The following is a 12,454-nucleotide window of genomic DNA, read 5'->3' as shown; positions in this document are numbered from 1 at the left end:
CATTATACTAAGCATTTTACAAGCAGGATCCTTTTTAATCTGCCCGATGGCTCTGGTGTAAGGATTATTACCCCGTTTTGTACCTATGGAAATGGAGGCACAGAGAGGTTAAGTACTTTGCTCAAGGTCACACAGTGATGTCAGAACTGGGATTGAAAGCAGGGTGATCTCACTTAGGGGGTCTATAAACCCAAGCCAGACACCATCTACCTTATTTGACAGCTGGTGGGGATGGGGGTGAGCCGGGTTAGCTTCCTGATTCCCTTCTTCATCAGCTGGGCAAATTCTTTAATCCCCCTGACCTTTGCTTCCCACTCCTGTCTATCTCCAGGCAGTTTTATGAATAGCAACAACAGTGAAAAAAACTGAGCTTTCACACACACTGTCTCCTGCTGAGATCCCCCAGAATGGAGGGGGTGGTAGAGATGTCAAAGAGGGCTGCACAGGTGAGATGTTCCAGGGGACCAGGACCAGTGATGGGGGCTATGGCGGTGGAATTGGAAATGACCGTGAGTTTTTTCATCTACATCCTAATTGTCTTCCAAGATGTTTCCTCTTCCCGGGCTGGCCCACCCCTGCACCATTCCTTCCTTACATCTCAAAATTCCACAAGTTCTTCAAGGCCAACTCTGACATTATCACTGATAAGGGACCTACCTCCTCTGTCTCTGGTTATGGTTGGCTGCTTGTCTGTCCGTTGCCCCAACTTGCCCTCGGCCAACCACGGGCGTAGGTGATTTGAGATTCATCACCTCTTTCATCAGGCTCTTTTTGATTCATCACCTTCTTCCAGAGGGTCCCATGTGCTTGTGCCCGGTAGGCCGTGAAGCCCTGGGCTGTGCAGTAGTGGGCAGGTAAACGCTGGCTGAGCTGAACGGGTGTGAACGATGCGGGTCTGAGATAATCAGAGCAGAAGTCAGAAATCTCCCTGCACCCTCACCTCCACCCCCCCCCACCCCAGAACCCGAGGGCTCTCCAAACAGCAGCGGAGGCCATTTCCTTCTGAATTTTAAAGATAACTTATATTCTATAACTAATGCAGAAATATGTTTGCTTTGAAAGCAATTAGAATATTACAGACGAAGGAAAATTTCTTTTGGACCACCATGGCCGATCCTGAGCCATCACTATTTTTAACTGGAGTGTGTAACCAAGGCACATTCTGGTTGGCACAAAAGCCTGTCCCCATTCCCACCGTGACATGAATCAGTGTTGCAGGCTTGCCTGATTTCATCATTCTGCCACCCGTCTTTGGCTGGTCACCAACCCCTCCCCAACCCCAAACCCATAAAAAAACTAGATGAGAAATGCTCTGTTGTGAGCTGAGAATTCCTCTCCAGGGCACTGCGGCTACCGGCTTGGCAGTGGTCAGGAGTTTCCGGCAGCCTCTTTTGTGTCCGGCCTGTGGGTCAGGGGAGTGGGGGAAGGGGTGTCACAGGGAACTAATCCCTCCGACGTGACTTGGCTGGGCTGCCCAGCGTGACCTTTCAACGGGAGGACGGAAAGGGGGAAGCAGAAATTCTAGGCTGGCCCAGGAAGCAGGAATAATAGTACATACCTCGATGCGTTGTTTTGAGGATAAAATGAGAAATTGTGTGTGAAAGCTGTACAAGGTCACGGAAGACAGGAGAGAATATTAAAAGGTTATTTCCATGGTTGACTTTGAGAAGGGATCTTGGTCAGGCTTTCTTCTCTTAAGGGATCGCTACGCTAAGGAAAATGATGTAACGACAGAGGTATTTTACCTCCCAGACAAAAATTACATGGTGGAATTGTGCACACGTCTGTTGGTCATGCCTTTAGAAAGATCCTGTGGTCAGAGTGGGCCTGAGTCCTGGGAGACATGATCATTGAGATTGCAGTCTCCCCAGGTACAATATGTTTGGGTGGGAGTTTGTTTTTCAGACCACAGGCAATTGCATCAAGTGACTAGTCTCTGGATGGACTTCAAGCCTTGGGAATATCTGTGATTGTGTTTGGGGAAGATTCCAGGCCTGGCTGGGCTGCAAAGTCAGGGGATGCCCTGCCGGCTCCTGCTTAGTTGGCATCCAAAGGGAAGGAACCTTGTCATTAAACTCATGGGCAAGAAACGCAACTCCATCGCATTCCGTCTGCAATTGTGGTCCCAAGAATTTTTCCCTTCCATTCCTTCGGAGGTCTGTTTCCACACATTCTCAGCTCTTTTCCTGGTCAAAGCACCTCCTCACCTTCTCCCCCCACCCATCCCCATCCAATCGGCAATCCCAGCTCTCCTATTTGTCTCCAGATGGTCATTGCTTCAGTGCCCCAAAGGCACATCTCAGGGTCAGTGTTCTGGGGTTTTCTCCCTCTTGCTGGTGATTTTCTAAATCTCAATCATGGAATGGCCACCTTAGTTGCTGCCAAATCTCATGTGACCTAGGACAAATGACCATGTACATTAAATCTTTTATTGTCACTTTTTGGGGGGGGCGGGCGGGGAAATGAAAGAGAAAAAATTTAGATCCTGAGCATCTTTCTGCTATCAGAAAAGCTTACTTTGTATAAGTCATGCTGATGAACAGCCACTCATTTTAGAGAATAATTAGTGTCTTTTAGTTTTTAAAAATGGACCCCACTCTTACGACCTCATTTAACATTAATTATCTCCTAAGAATCTTATCTCCAAATACAGACACTTTGGGGGTTAGAGCTTCAAAATATGAATTTGAGAGGATACAATTCAGTCCTGACACCATCAGACAATGTTGTAAATTGTGCATTAAAAAGCCATAGGAATTCTAAAGAAATCAAGAGGGAAAAGAATGGTCTTTTGTATTTATCCACGCACAATACAATTCTAAGCCTAACTACCAGAGTTAGATCAAATTTCACCGGATAAAGGCACATTCCCCTTGAGCCCGACCTCACTTCAGTCACTAGTTGCAAGTTCAGGGACGCCAAACCCTCCCACACTCCTGACTGGCTACAAATCCTGGGGTTCCCACTAGCTACTAAGGACACCAGCCACAAGCTTGGGGGTCCCCAGGTTACCCTCACTTCTGATCAGTCTGGGAGTTCCCACGGCTCCTTGAGGTATAAGAATCCACTAGAATGACTCATGGAACTCAGGAAAGTGCTATACTTATGATTACAGTGTATCATAAAGGACACAAACCAGGCCCAGCCAAATGAAGAGACGCACAGGATGAGGTCTGGAGGCTCCCAGACGAACAGCTTTCATGTCCTCAGGGATGAGCCACCCTCCCAGCAGGTCGATGTATGATCACCAGTTAGAATGCTGACATACAAAATGTTGAGAAGACATGGGGAGGGAAAGGAGAAATGGCTGGTAGTGATGTGGTAGGATTTGTGTAAGAGGGTTGCATGCTCATCTTTTATGATAGGAAGTCAAGAAATATTTTATAAACTTGGGAAGTCGCAAAATCGCAGTTTATTTTACTTAGAAATATGGGGAACTCCCTGGTGGTTCAGTGTTTAGGACTCCACGCTTCCACTGCAGGGGGCACGGGTTCCACCCCTGGTCGGGGAACTAAGATCCCGTGTGCTGCATGGCGCAGGCCAAAGAAAAGAAAAGAAAAGAAAAGAAATACAGAGGTAAATACTGGAAGAAAGTGCTAGAAGTACTGTTGCAAGTGTGTACCTCTGGGGGATGGGAAGAGGTGCGGTAGGTAGGGTGATTAATTGGTTGTTGTTGAAATAATCTGTTTAGTGCTATTGAACATCTTGCTTTAGTTCCTTCTTTTTATTTTATTTTATTTATTTTTGGCTGTGTTGGGTCTTTGTTGCTGCGCGCGAGCTTTCTCTAGTTGCGGCGAGAGGGGGCTACTCTTTGTTGTGGTGCGCGGGCTTCTCATTGCAGTGGCTTCCCTTGTTGCAGAGCATGGGCTCTAGGCACGCAGGCTTCAGTAGTTGTGGCACGCGGGCTCAGTAGTTGTGGCTCACGGGCTCTAGAGAGCAGGCTTAGTAGTTGTGGCGCACAGGCCTAGCTGCTCCGCATCATGTGGGATCTTCCCGGACCAGGCAACGAACTCGCATCCCCTGCATTGGCAGGCGGATTCCCAACCACTGCGCCACCAGGGAAGTCCCTTTAGTTCCTTCTTGTCGCCATCTCGGCCCTTTCTAGTGGTACAAGGGCGCCGGGAGAGCCAAAGAGATAACAATGATGCGGCAATGGTTGCCGCAATGATGACCATCAACAGCCAGATGGGAAATGTCATTAGGAGAATGAACTCTGTTATCTTTCATTCCAGGGCCACTTCCATGTATGGCTGCTGATGGGAGGAGCAAGTAAGGCAATGCAGATCAGACCACACTGGCTTATTTTACCTCAACAGTAGCCTGCTTGGCAGGAAGAAACACCAGATACTCAGGGTAATCAAGAAATTCTAGGGCACACAGTTGGAAGAACACTCACATTTATATACAATCCAAAGCTCCACCTCTGTCTCCTTCCTCCTCCGCCCATACTTGGAGGGCCGTCTGTACCATCCTCAGGGCAGATGAAAAGAACCACACATACAGACTTCCAGATTAGGTCCATATAACCACCTTTTGGAATTATAGTAAGGGAAGTCATTTAGGCATACTGGGAAACCTTCCCTTCTGCTTGCACAATTTCCCTTCTGTTGCATTCCTCTTGATTTTTTTTTTTATTTAACAGTTATATTCCGGTCTCTCTCCATTTTTGGTTGAAGTTAAGCAAAACTAGATTATTTACTTACATATTGTAAATAACAGCTGGGGTTCTGTTGATATCTTCTCTGCTATCCCTCTAGTTTTTTCTTTTTTTCTGAAATTTCTAAGCAAAGACTTGACTTTCCAGTTTCCTATTTCTACTTTAAATAAAATTGGATCTTTCTATAAATTTTGTTTATTTTTTGAAATAATCCCCTCACTTATTTTATATAAGTAAAAGCATTATTATTAATATTTTAAAATGTCAAAATAAAAAAAAAATCTGTTCACCCACTCCTCAGCTTAAGAAAATATTAGAAATCATAGTTTAAGTTCCCTGTGTCCTCCAGTTCTGTTTTCCTGCCTTCCCATATATAACTACTCTCCTAAATTTGGAGCTTATTATTCCTTTGCATGGCTTTTAAACATTTACTACGTATGTTTGGACCCATAAACAACATATAATATTGTTTTTGCATACTGTTAAACCTTGTATAAATGAAGTTAAAATGTATATAATACTACAAATAAACAAATTAAAAACTCCTTTGACCCTCTAGCCCTTTCAAGTAAATCTCACTTTTTTTGTTTTTTTACAACTGAACTTCTGTAAAGAGAGGTCTCATCTCGCTTGTTTCCACGCGTCATCTCCCGTCCTTTCTTTACCCTACTGCAGTCTGGCTTCTGTCTCTGCTGAACTCCATTCCATCTACAGTGACCTTACTGTCCAGTCCTCATCCGCTTGCCAATCTGCACTGTGGGGATGCTGAACAACTTTATATAAAAAGAATTATATAACTTAATTCAGAGGTATAGAACTCTATACTGCATCTTAACAACGAAATGCAATGTGCTATAAAAGGTACGCATTTTACTAAAGGGAAGACCCTCCCAACAAATATTTTTATCTTTTCTACTGATGGATGTATCTGAAAGAGAGAGAGAGGGGGCAAAAAAAGGACTTGCCATTCAGCAAGAAGGGAACTGAATAATTAGAGCAAAGGGGAAATTCTGAATCCTCACTCGGCGAATCTGTGTTTTCAGATTTGCCAATCAAGGCCACCATTACTATTTCACAGCACAAAACTTTGGACCCAGCATCAATTTGGAAAAGGGATCAAAGTTCACATGTTCATTCAGACCTCATTTGTATACACAGTGATAAAAAGATCCCTAACTTAAAAACACCCAGTCCTTTTTCGTCCCTATGCTGCTCTAACTATCCCTCTATCCCCCCCGCGCCCAAAGATGACCTTTGGAGACTAAATATTCAATAAGTGGGACATTAGCTATTCTTCTTTGTCTGAAATATTTTTTTCCCTTTATCTTATACCTGGAGCCTTACGAATGTTTTTCTAGTGTTAAATATATGCAGGTCCCTTTAAAAATATTATGAGCATTTATTTTGCAATATTTAAAATACGTTAAAAACTATAAAAGAAAATATGATAAACATCTCTGTATTCACACCCAGTTAAAATGATAAAACACTTCAGATATAGTTGGAGCTCTCCTCTCTAATCACAGGCCTCCTCCCTACCAGGTTAAAACCAGACTGAATATGGTGTTTATTTATCCCTCTAGTCTTTATACTTTTACTATTTCTATTTGTATCCTTAAGCAAAATATAGTATTATATTGCATATTTAAAATTTTATAAGCATTATCACTCTGTAAGTCTCATTCTGTAACTTACTTCTTTCACCAAATATTATAAAGCTTTCACCAAATACTTATAAGCTTCATTTATATTTATGTGTATACCTCTAATTCCTTCATTTTTCCTGCTATATAAAAATCTGGCATGAAAATATCCCAATTTATTTATTTATTCTCTTGTTATTGGATTTTTCATATATTTTGTTCTTGCAAACACTATTACCATAACTTTCTTTTATATGTCTCCTGTACATATGTGCAGATTTTTTCTTCTAGGACAATGATCTTTGAACTTTTTGTGCACTCATGTGCTCCCTAAGGTAATTTTGAAAAAATTATGTATCTCCACATTTTAAGTTGTCATCTAAATTTTTTATCATAAGTTTATTTAAAAAAACTTTTATGTATATATATGTTTTAATTATTTAAAAAATTTTTATTTTATATTGGAGTATAGTTGATTAACAATGTTTTGTTAGTTTCAGGTGTACAGCAAAGTGAATCAGTTATACATATACATGTATCTATTCTTTTTCAAGTTCTTTTCTTGTTTAGGTTATTATAGCATAAGTTTAAATACTAGTTTGAGCCATATGAATCTGCCATATTTGTAGGTTGAAAATGGTTGAATATTAACAATTTCATATAGTTCAAACTGATAGTTGCAAAGAATGTCATGTCTGGTTATTATAAATATCATTTAAAAATAAAATTGTTACTTCACTTTTCAACATGCATCCAATGGACTCTAAATATCATAGTAATTTGATACATGCTATTATCCACTTTTTTTTTTTTTTAATTTATTTTTGGCTGTGTTGGGTCTTCGTTGCTGCGCACGGGCTTTCTCTAGTTGCAGCGAGCGGGGGCTGCTCTTTGTTGCGGTGCACGCGGGGTTCTCACTGCGGTGGCTTCTCTTATTGTGGACCCCAGGCTCTAGGCGCACGGGCTTCGGTAGTTGTGGCGCACGGGCTTAGTTGCTCCGCGGCATGTGGGATCTTCGCGGACCAGGGCTTGAACCCGTGTCCCCTGCATTGGCAGGCGGATTCTTAACCACTGAGCCACCAGGGAAGCCCTCCACTTTAAAAATACTCAAATAAACTCTTCCTTGGCAGACCAAAATTTTATGTAGTTATTTTTCTCATTTATCTTATATTTCCATTCCATTTAGTTAATAAAATCTGTTAACATATTTTTTATTTGAAGTCTTCTACTGCTCTCCCAACCATATTTTTCCACAATAAAAATATGTGTATAAATTGAAATACTCATGTTTTAAAATTTTTATGAAAGTAAGGCTCTAAGAGTTAAAATTTTCTTCTGCTTTAAGTTATGATAGCAATTATTAGTATACACTTAACCAAAGCAACATAAGTATAAGAGATTTTTATAAATAATTATTATATATAAAAAGTGAAATTTGATTGCAAAGGCAGCTCAATAAGGTCGATGGGGCTTAATTTGTTATCAGTTAGCCATGGATGCATGTTACTTATTACTTGGTGGAGGCAAGATTCAGCATCAATTCTATCCTTATTTTCTGTTATAGATGTAGGCTCTGAGCAACTTTGCTGATGTAAGTAGATAGGAATAGAAGATTTTTAAGAGCAGAGTTTCTTACTTCTATGAACTTTCCCAAGTTGCACCAAATTCACCAAAAATCGCATAATGATCTATCATAGAAAATTGTTTTGGATGTTGTATCATTTGGCAGCCTGATTTGGTTCTCACTCAATTTCACTGACAGCAAAGAACTGGAAAGCACCTGGCTCAGAAAAGCATTTGCTGCTCAGACTTTTAGGGTCATTTTCCTGTTCAACTTTCAAGAATTCCACCAAAAAGTCTGTATTAGGATTTTCAAATGATAATTAAATACCTCTTTCACCATAGAAGCATCTCTTAAGACTCATCTGTTACAATGGAAAGTTATTTTCTGTTATCATGAGATTCAACTATACATGTGTCAAAATATTGAAGCTACAAATTTAGCTCAGTTGGCTTATGGGAAGCATCCTCTATATAACCTAATTGGCAAAGTCAGTATTTATTGTCAAAGTAATCATCCAAATAAGACTTATTTTGTGTGAAAAAAAGTCTGATTTCACTTTCCAGTTTGAAGAGCTATGTTAATTTATATCCCTGTAACAACCATCTCACTTCTGAATTCTTGTAACTCAAGTAACCAAGCTCATATAACTCATACAAGTTGATCCCATTTCCACACACATCACTTCTAAAAGATGTAAGTGTAATGCTCTGGACTTAATATTTATCACGTGTGTTAGGTCAGATTATTTGTGCACAATTATTAATTCCCTTCCCATCTTTGCAATCCTTCCCTGCAGACAGAGTACAATTCCCACCCTGTTGACTTTGGACTTGGCCATGGGACTTGCTTTGGCTAGTGGAAGGGGAGAGATGAGGTATGCTGTACCTGAGCAAAAGCTCTAGAGGTGCTGCGAGGTCCCACCAGCCCTCTTGCTCCTGCTCTCCGCCTTGGGAACAGCGTGTCCTGAGAGCGTCCGCTTCCTCAGTCTGGGTCTCGGAATGAGAAAGCAAGTGAAGCAGACCCACAGTTCAGAAATGAGAAGAGTATGGAGCTGCCCACAATCTACCCACAGCCGGGAGCAGAGTTGGAAAACCGCAGACTCCCAGCCGACTTGCAGCTCTGGAGTAAATATTTGCTGTTGCAAGCTGAACCTAGCGAAAGCTGACCAACACTCTCTTCCAACGGCAACATCCTATACTCTGAGCGAATCAAGCTGAATTTTGGTTGCTGAATTTTTAGCAACCAAAACTTGTTTACAAATAAAACAGTGTTCCCAAGTTAAAGCCTGGAAACAAGCGATGCCTGCTTTTAGTAGCAGTGACCAGTCCTTGTAGCTGCTCTATCCACAGAAATACTTACACACCCTGCCCAAATAGACACAAATAGACTCAAATAAAAGTATCTAAAGTTTAAGAAGAACTATTCACCAACTGCATTCTTAGGCATGTTTTATGCATGTCACCCTCTCAGCAGTAATACCATTCTCTTTGCTACAATATCAGCCATAAAAATATGAATTGGGAGGGATTGGATTCATTAGTCTAAAGTTTATTTTTTACTTACTGCAATTTTAAAAGGGTTTTAAAATTTTAACATAGTTTGATTTATAAGGAGTTGCAAAAAGAGTACAGAGAGTTCCCATATACCATTCTCCAGACTGCCCCAACACAGCATTCCATATAGACATAGTATGCTATTAAAAGCAGGAAATTGACATTGGTACGATCCTAACAACTCAACTACAGACTTTATTTGGTTTTAATGATTTTTACATGCAGTGTGTGTGTGTGTGTGTGTATGTGGGTGTGGGTGTAGTTCTATGAAACGTTATCACGTGGATAGATTAGTACGTCCATCACTACAGTTAGGATATAAAACTGCTGTCACCTTTTTATAGTCACATTTTCCCCCAACCCTGACCCCTGGCATCTACTGGTCTGTTCCACCTCCCTCTAGTTTTTTTCACTTGCACAATGTTATATAAATGGAATGCCGTACGTAACATTTTGTGATTGGCTTTTTACTCTCAGCATAATGCCCTTAAGATCCATCCAAGTACGTTCTTTTTCTTTCTTTCTTTTTTCTTGTTTTATACTGCCGAGTAGTATTCCAACTGCGTGGATAAAGCGCAGCCTCTTTACCACTCACCCGCTGAAGGGCATGTGGATTGTTTCTAGCTTGGGGCTATTGTAAATAAAATTTCTCTGAACATTCACATATAGGTTTTTGTGTGAACATGAGTTTTCATTTCTCTAGCATAAATACCCAGGTGTGTGATGCTGGGTTTTATGGTAAATGTATGTTTAACTCTATAAGAAACTGCCAAACTATTTTTCAGAGTGTTTGCACAATTTTATATTCCCACCAGCAATGAATGAGAGACCCGGTTGCTACATGTCCTCATCAGTACTTTGTCAGTATTTTTTGGTAAATAAATTTGCACGTATCAATTGAATTCCCATTTCAATTGATGAGAATTGGGGATAAGTGAATGACTCGTGGATTAAAAAATCAGAAATAACTTTATTAATTTGTTACATATTATGATCAAACTTTTGTTATGTGTTTAACATATTTAGTGAAAGAAAAATGCCTCTACTGCTAAAAACTAATTAGTTTAGCAGCTGCCAGTAGGCATTGGTTAGTCCATGTAATCTCTCTTGCATAGCAAGTTTCCATGTAAGCCTGGGTCTACTTCTAGGCTCTTCATTTTATGCTACTCCTCTATTTTTCTATCTTCATGCCAATAGCTAATGGTTACATCAGTTACTATCACTTAGTGAGTCTTATTCTGAAAAGACTAATCTCCCCCCTCTCCTCAGAAGTGTCTTATCTATTCTTGGCTCCTTGCAAAAGTTTGAACTTTAGATTTAGCTTGTCAAATAAAAATTGTTGGGATTTTCATTGGAATTGATATGAATTTATAGATTAATTTGAGAGGAATGCATATCTTTACAATGTTTGGTCTTCCTATCCATGAACTTGGTATAATCTTTCCATTTATTAGCTTATTTTTGTTGTAGCTGCACTTTAGTCTCCAGTATTCCTGAAATATCTCAGGATTTTTCTCAACGATTTGAACACTTTATCATTCACTGGTGATTTTGACTACCTTCCACTGCTGCCTGGCAAATTTTTACTCAGACTTGAAGTCTCAGCTTAAATGCCACCTCCTGGGTGAAGCCTTCTCCATTGTTCCTGACACTAAGAGTATTTTGCATATAATTGCAAGAGCAAATATTTACTGATTGTTGATTATATGCCAGGGCACTGGTAAGCATTTTCTGAGCATTAACTCATATAATCTTTAAAGCAACCTTCTCAAATCAAAGTTGGTGTTATTTGTGAAAAAATAAGCTCAGAGAGGGCAACTTGATAAGGCACACAGCCAGGATGGGATTAGGGGCAGGATATGCATTCAGGCAGTCCAGCTCTAGGGTCCATGCTCTAACCACGTATATCCCCTTTAAAGTGAAATCGAGTCCCCCTAAAACCGAGTTCCCCTGCTGAGTTTATGGTTAACCTCTCTATCCAAAACTTTATTCTCTTTCTTGTCCTGCCCCTGTTCCCCTTAGGATTGAGGAGGATCAAAGAAAAGGGGGATTGAAATCGAGCAGGACCCTGTGGGGCCCTCCCAGGTAAAAAAGCCCCTCCGTGTCCATTTCTTTTTTTGTAGAAAAAGGCTTTGGTCTCCTAGGTCTTCCCTGAATTCCAAAGAGCAGACTCAAGCAGTTATTAATAAGGGAAGTGAGGGAACGCAGAAACAGAGGAAAAGCAGTCAAGAAACAATAGGTCAGCAATAAAACAGGGTACTAGTTCCTCCTCGAGGGATATATATACAATCTGACACACATCTTTGAATTGTTCTGCAAGAACTAAGACACCCCGCCCCCACCCAGGTGGAGGATGGGGTACTTGTTGACCACAAGCACATAGACCCCAGACTAGTTGGAACCAGAAGGTTGACGATTAAGAGTCGCAAGACACCACCTTGTTATCCCACCACCAACAACCAATCAGAAGAAAGTCATGTCCCCGGCAACCCTCACCCCAAATGTTGCCTTTAAAAACTCTTCCCTGAAAGCCATTGGGGAGTCTGGGTCTTTTTGAGCATGAGCTGCCTATTCTCCTTGCTTGGCACCTGCAATAAACACCATACTTCACCACAACCCAGTGTCAGTAGACTGGCTTTGCTGAGTGTTGGGCAAATGGACCCAAGTGCGGTTGGGTAATAAAAGCAGTTGTATTACTGTAAGGAAATGGTTTACTTAGAGGAAATAAAATTATTTTTAAGGCAGGACAAGAAAAATTTTAAACATAAAATTATCTCTCTGCCTGTTTGAGCCACTACTTTCATCCCTTTAATGTGCATTGTGCATCTGCATTATACATTAACTAGACCCCCTTAGAAGACACAGGAATGCCTACTCGCAAAAAAAAAAAAAAAGGTTGGGGGGAACTTTCTCCTGGCGCCAGCAAGGTAACTCCTCAGGAGATAACATTCCTCTTTCAATCCTGTAAGGGGTCACAGTAACCCACTACTTGCCTTGTTGGACTATGTAAACCGTCAACATGCTACTTTGATGTATA

Source organism: Eubalaena glacialis, chromosome 19, assembly GCF_028564815.1.
Source record: "Eubalaena glacialis isolate mEubGla1 chromosome 19, mEubGla1.1.hap2.+ XY, whole genome shotgun sequence".
Taxonomy (NCBI): domain Eukaryota; kingdom Metazoa; phylum Chordata; class Mammalia; order Artiodactyla; family Balaenidae; genus Eubalaena; species Eubalaena glacialis.
Note: the sequence above shows the minus strand (reverse complement) of the source record.